At 36.7% G+C, this 7,028-nt stretch overlaps 1 non-coding gene and 1 pseudogene across 1 annotated transcript; one reads left to right on the forward strand and one right to left on the reverse strand.

Moving 5' to 3' along the window:
* The first annotated feature begins 3,753 nt into the window (after nucleotides 1-3,753).
* TRNAV-AAC (transfer RNA valine (anticodon AAC)) lies at nucleotides 3,754-3,827 on the forward strand. The gene has a single exon. It is a non-coding gene; the product is annotated as a tRNA-Val (tRNA).
* Nucleotides 3,828-4,651: 824 nt separating this feature from the next.
* Nucleotides 4,652-6,712, reverse strand: LOC130818567 (dynamin-related protein 4C-like; annotated as a pseudogene).
* Nucleotides 6,713-7,028: the final 316 nt, after the last annotated feature.

A 7,028-nucleotide genomic window follows, 5' to 3' on the forward strand; every position in this document is an offset into this window, starting at 1 on the left:
AAAATCGAAGGAGCCAAGGGCACTTAGGATGAGGAGTTGCCTGGAATCTTGTGGGCAATACTAACTGCTGTGAAGGACGCCACAGGACATACACCCTTCTCTCTAGTGTTTGGTTCTGAAGTCGTCTTACCTGTTGAAATAGGCATCCCTTCTACCAGGATCGCCTTTTACTCATATGAAGAAAATGATGCAGAGAAGAGGGTAAATCTTGACCTACTTCTTGAGACAAGAGGTAATGCACTCTTACGTTCATTAGCACAGAAGCAAAAGATGACCCGCTAGTTCAACAGGATGGTCAAGCCCAAACAACTGCAACTTCATGACTATGTCCTCAGATTAATAAAAGCAACTGGCAGGATTACTAAAAAGGGAAAGCTAGGGGCCAACTGGGATGGTCCGTTCAAAATTATCCGTATCATGAAGCTTGGCACTTACGAACTTGAAGACTCTGAAGGAAAAAGCTTTAAGAGACCCTGGAATGGAGATCACCTCAAGAAGTTCTATATCTGAACAACCCCTTACAAGGGGCTAATAGACAATAAGGAAGAAACTATGTTCTTTAATGTTCTTTTTCATAATTGTTTATTTCTGTTGAACTTACGTTCTTTATTTGCTTAACAATTCTTTTCTTTTGAGCTTTAGAATTTTTTCAAACTCTATAGTTGCATTTACTTAAAGCATATAGTATGATCGTTATTTAGCCATGTCTAATTTTGCAAGGTCTTGTTCAGTATCAGCATGGTCCGAGACTTTCACCTAGTTTGAATGTCGGACCCCCTTTGAAGGCTTAAGGAGAACCAAGGTTTTTTTCAGAGCCTAAGTTATATTTTATGGTCCGAGACTTTCACCTAGTTTGAAAGTCGGACCCCCTTTGAAGGCTTAAGGAGAACCAAAGTTCTTTAGAGCCTACGTTATATTTTATGATCCGAGACATTCACCTGGTTTGAAAGTCGGACCCCCTTTGAAGACTTAAAGAGAACCAAAGTTCTTCAGAGCCTAAGTTATATTTTATGGTCCGAGATTTTCACCTAATTTGAAAGTCGGACCCCTCTGAATGGTCAAAAAGAATCAAAGTCCTTCAGAGTCTAGTGTTATATATGGTCTGAGACTTTCACCTAGCTTGAAAGTAGGACCCCTCCTGTATGGCTCAAAGAGAATAAAAGTCCTCTAAAGCCCAAGTTAGTTTGAGGATTCGAGACTTTCACATAGTTTGAAAATCGGACCCATTGGAAGGATCAACAAGAAACAAACTTCCCCTAGTTTGAGGGTCATTTATAACAGTCTGAGACTTCAACAAGTCGGACACCCTATTGGCCCTACAGGGAGTTGGGGCCAAAATCAAGCCAAGTCTTGATTCTTGGTCCAAGACTTCAACAAGTCGGACCCCCTATTGGCCCTACAAAGATTTGAGGCCAAAATCAAGCCAAGTCTTGATTCTTGGTCCGAGACTTCAACAAGTCAGACCCCTTATTGTCCTTATAGAGAGTTGGGGCCAAAATTAAGCCAAGTCTTGATAAGTGGTCTTAGACTTCTATAAGTCGGACCCCCTTACCCTAACAAAGGAGTTGAGGCCAAATCAAGCCAAGTCTTGTTATATGGTCCAGGACTTCAATAAGTCGGACCCCTTTTACCCCAACAAATGAGTTGGGGCCAAATCAAGCCAAGTCTTAATAAGTGGTCCGAGACATCTATAAGTCGGACCCCCCTACCCCAACAAAGGAGTTGGGGCCAAATCAAGTCAAGTCTTGAGAAGTGTCTGAGACATCAACAAGTCGGACCCCGTTATTGGCCCAACAAAGGAGTTGGGGCCAAATCAAGTCAAGTCTTGATGAGTGGTCCGAGACTTCTACAAGTCGGACCCAATTTTTAGCCCTACGAAGAACTTAGGGACGTCTTAATTAGGATTCGAGACATACAAAGTCCGAGACATACAAATTCTGAGACATAAAAAATCCGAGACTTTGTGAGTACTTGACATAGCCAGTCAAAATCAATGAGGTACCTTAGTTAGAGCATATAGACCAAGATCATCTGGTGGATAGAGCATCCTCTCTTCTCCTATATGCGTGAGGCTAATGTTGGGGATCAGAAATTCCACATACTCGAAATACACAATATACCCTTGGTCAGCGGGTCAGAGGTCATATGCTATAATGGTTAAAGGTCATATGCTCATCCTAATCTGATATCATATAGCAGTTTTTCACTTTCACTTCAACTGAAGACATTTCCATGGGTAACCGCCCATTATCTCAGATAACCGCTACTAGTATATCACTTCCGTGGTCATATTCTCCATAAGGCAACACTACAGAAATAACCGACTAGCAGTTACAATTCCTATATTGAAACTCTTATAAATAGATCTTCCTTTGACAGAAATCGGGTTACGTAATTCTACTCTCATACTCACACTAACACTTATTACTTACCTTTTGGTCTGACTTAAGCATTGGAGGGCTTTCCGGGACATCAGACCCCGGTTTAGTCCTTCCCTGTGGTCGCAGGTACACCACTCGTGGCGGTCAGATCATCTAACTTCCTTTAATTTGAAGGCACTTCTCCCTTAAAATTCCCTTTAATTTGAGGTGTGTGTAGACTTTGTTTTAATTTTTTAGCTTGTGTGTGAGACTTTTTTTCTTTGTATTTCTAAACTTTTTCCACCAATTTTAGGTTTGAAGTACATTTTTTTTTCAATTTGTTTTAAAACTTGGTTTTAATAAGGGTATTTTGAGAGAGAAAAACTTAAAGTTTAATAGAGAAGAGATGGTAGAAGAGGATATGTGTTAAGAGGGCCTATTGAAGCGATTAGGGTTTGTTGAGACCTTTAGTGAGAGAAAAATAGTAATTATACAAGAGATGCAGAGTTTGTTGATATATTAAATGTGGTAGCAATTCTGATGAAATACCGTATATGAAATTAGTAAGATTGTTGATGAGAAATTGATCTAGGTGTTGGATATTTAGAGCGTGTTAGGGCATTTTCCATGTACTTTGTATATAGTTGCACCAATAAGTATTACAACTTAAAGTCCAAAGTATTTTGAACATACGAAGCAAGAACATATTGAATGCACGGGAGAGAGAGCTTGGAGAAAGAAATTTACCATCACATGTTGTTTTTCTATAGATGATTTTAGTGTCAATATTTTTATTGTTGTAAATTTGTTTATTGAAGCATATTATTAGGTTGTTTATCATGTGTTTAACATCTATCTATGAAGTATAGAATAATGAACTACAAATACATCTATAATAACTAGCTATAAACAAAAACTTATTAATTAAAGATCTGAAATTTTAATGGATGATTTAAATCAACTTATGTGCATAGTTATCTATTGATAAAGGATAATACTTCTATGACACTATTAAATTTGATACCAATTTCTACTATGCTACTAGTTATTCCTATCAAAAATCCATCGATATAATAATAGTTGTTTCCAATGAAAATATTTATTAAAATTCTCACTATTAATTTTTGTCTATCAAATAATACTAAGATTTTATCATCTATTTTAAAATGAGAAAAAAAAAAGTAAAATTAATTTTCTCCATTAAATAATACACTCCATTTCTTTTACATACTAGGGCATTTGAATAGCTCAGTTTTTGGTTCTTTAGCCGTTAACGGATCAAAAGGAAAATTCTTTGTTAAGATCAAATGAAGAATTTAAGCTACTTAGCTTCTGTTAAAAAGAAAAAGAAAAATAAAAAAATTTACATTAGATTATGTCTAATTATACTGTTGGTGTCGTAGTGTAGTTGGTTATCACGTCAGTCTAACACACTGAAGGTCTCCGGTTCGAGTCCGGGCGACGCCACACTTTTCTGTTTTTTATGATGTCAGAAACTACACTGAAATACTCCACAGCAATGGTGTCAACTGTGTCACCGTTATACAATTTTCTCTGTTCTTAAATGTTAATCCGTTTGTCTTTTTGTTTTCTTAGTCGGAATTTATAGTTTTTTTTTAATCCACTATATTTATTATGACCGATAAAATTAGTAGGAAATTAGCTAGAATATTTATATTAAATCAACCGACTATTTTATTATCGGAATTCAGTGTTTTTATAGTGTCATTATATTTAAAAGTGCAATGCAAATTCTATTGAAAATACATTACCCTTAAGATAATTTTAAATTGGGCTAAATAATACAATTAAATGATTTAAAAAATCCATTTTCGTATTTAAAATAATTACTTTAATTTTTTATGTTTAACACGTCATTTGAATGTTCATGTTTGCATAGTAAAGCATTCTTTTTTTCTTGTTATTTTACATGTATCATATCTCATTGTAAAATAATCTTTATAATGATAATATTGAAAATGAGTCAAAAATGATTAAATTAAATATAATAATAACCATAAACACACAAGCATAAATCTTCATTTCACAAAAAAAAGCCTACAGAGCATCAATCTGTCCATGATCTCAGATTTGCTAATATCATCACAATACATCCATAAATTACTTTTGGAATCCGAATAAACAACCAAAATACTTGCATTACATCTCTAAAACACCATAAAGAAATGCAAGTTAAATACTAAAAAACATCAATCATCTCCCAAGATGATGATGTCAAAACCCAAAAAAAACAACCAAACACCTTTCCATATTTCATGACCATAATTCAATTACTCCATTATTGAAATCTTGTCCATGATCTTAGCAAGAACTTCATTTGACTCCTTCAGCAAACTAATACTCTTATGCAGCCTGTCACGTTTCCCTGCAACAGAGGGGGATTCCTCAAGCATTCTCTCCATCCCTCCATAACTAATCATCTCATTCACAATCTCCATCTCAAGATCCTCGTTCATCAAATTCTGAATGCTTAGTAGCAAGTGAAGCGCCATCGAATCCACCAACCTCTTCAACACAATCTTCCAGTAAGACACCATTCTCATTTTCAGATCAAAAGCTTGATGGGCTAAGTGTTCATATTTCTTTAAATGTGAAACATCAATTTTTCCCATCCCTTCCAGTTCAACGCTATTTACTCGAACACCCGACTCCACCAGTTCACGTTTAACAATCTTCATAAACTTATCTCCGCCCAACATAAGCCTATTCCAAACAGATATATACTCGGGATCACATGTGTAATCTGCAAACTTCTCCATTTGCACGATCTCCTTAACACGAGCAATCGACTGTTGTTTCATTCGAGCTATCAGATTACCAGCCCCTCTATTACTAGAACACTGAAGGATAGGATAATTCTCACAATGACTAGCAAGGACTGCTAGGACAACCCCTTCAATGTATCCCCAAACTTTAGTAATGAAATCAACAGGAGGTTGGGTAATACTCTGTACTTTCCTCTGCAAGAGAGTATGAAAAACTGTTCGAGAAAAGAAATTGGGTAGCCAATTGCCCTTTGCTTCTTCAAGAATTCGAATCTCATCCATCAAAAAGCTTCCAACATCAGTAACATAATTAGTCTCTTCTACCTTTGTTGATGCAGCAAACACATCCAACATTTCACACAACCTAGCAGTACAATGCATATTCATATCATCCGGAAACTCATCATACTCCCCTCTGATTAGAATCTTCCTCAAAGATTCCTTAACTGATCCCATTACTTGCATAAAAGCAGTCATAGCTTCAGCAACAGAAGCTAAATTCTTTGGCATCTTATTAAGCTCAGCCAAGTTTGAATTCAGCTTATTGTTGATTTGCTTCACAATATTTGGCAAACATTTCGAGATGATTGTAGCTTGTATAATCACCAATCTTTGAGCCAAAACAGGTATTCCTACAATGTTCTTATCAATCTTTGACAATAAAGGATGGGTATCGAATAACTTTTCTTCTTCTATTCTCGCTTGTTCATAAGATTCATCACCGATTCGGTTTCTTACACAGACATAACCAAGACCAATACTCACATCATCATTCATAACTTTCTCCATTAATCCTTCAGGAGCTTTATCAGCTTTTGTCACCACAGCTAATGTCCTCTGCCCTGTCTTATCCACACTCTGTGACATCATGATTGACTGCAACAGTTGCTGATAACACATTAAGTATAATACTTTCTTCTGGGGTTATATACTCCATGATTATCTCCCTGATTTGATCATAGATATTTTCAGGTTGCCCAGAACTGGAACTCTAGTAATCCCAGGTAGATCAACCATGGTTAAATCTGGAACACCATTTTTCTTGACAACTAAAGTGATAGGAGCATTAGAAATCCCCTTAGCTGTACCAGCAATCTCTTTGGTAGCGGTATTAATAGCATCAGAAACATGGGATTCATCAGTGTTAACAGTTTTACCCATGTACTCAAGGAGGAGTTCTGGGTCTGGCTTATAGTGATGTTGTAGCCTCATGATCAATGGGACACGTGTACAAATTCCCTGGCCCCTGGGAAGACTTATTCCAGCTAAAGATTCTAGAACACTGGATTTCCCTGAGGATTGATCCCCAACAACAACAATAGTAGGGAGCTGAATTCCTTCCTTCATCACTTTAAGGTTGCGAAGTTTATCGACAGCGTCAAGTAAAGGTCGAATGCGGTCATTGTAGGATGAGACAATGGGGGGTGGTGGAGGTAGAACAGAGAGTGGTGGAATATTAGATGTGTCTGTTGGTATGATAGCAGACATAGTTATGTCTTGGTTAAGCTCACTGGGTTTGGAAGATGGTAGGTTGGTGCTAGAGTGTTGCTTATTATTACGCCTCATTTGGCTTAATTTGGAGAAGAAAGCTGAAAGATACTCTATGTTTGTAAGAGGAAACTTGGATGATGAAATGAAAAATAAAGTGGGTATTTATAGGGAAGGATACTTGAAAGGGCAGTGATTTAGAGTGGAAGTTGGAGAGTTGCATGTTAAATTGTAGAGTAATAAGTGGGTATTTATAGGGAAGGATACTTGAAAGGGCAGTGATTTAGAGTGGAAGTTGGAGAGTTGCATGTTAAATTGTAGAGTAATAAAGTGGGTATTTATAGGGAAGGATACTTGAAAGTTGGAGAGTTAAATTGTAGAAATGAAAAATAAA

The sequence above is a fragment of the Amaranthus tricolor genome, chromosome 7 (genome assembly GCF_026212465.1).
Source record: "Amaranthus tricolor cultivar Red isolate AtriRed21 chromosome 7, ASM2621246v1, whole genome shotgun sequence".
Lineage (NCBI taxonomy): Eukaryota > Viridiplantae > Streptophyta > Magnoliopsida > Caryophyllales > Amaranthaceae > Amaranthus > Amaranthus tricolor.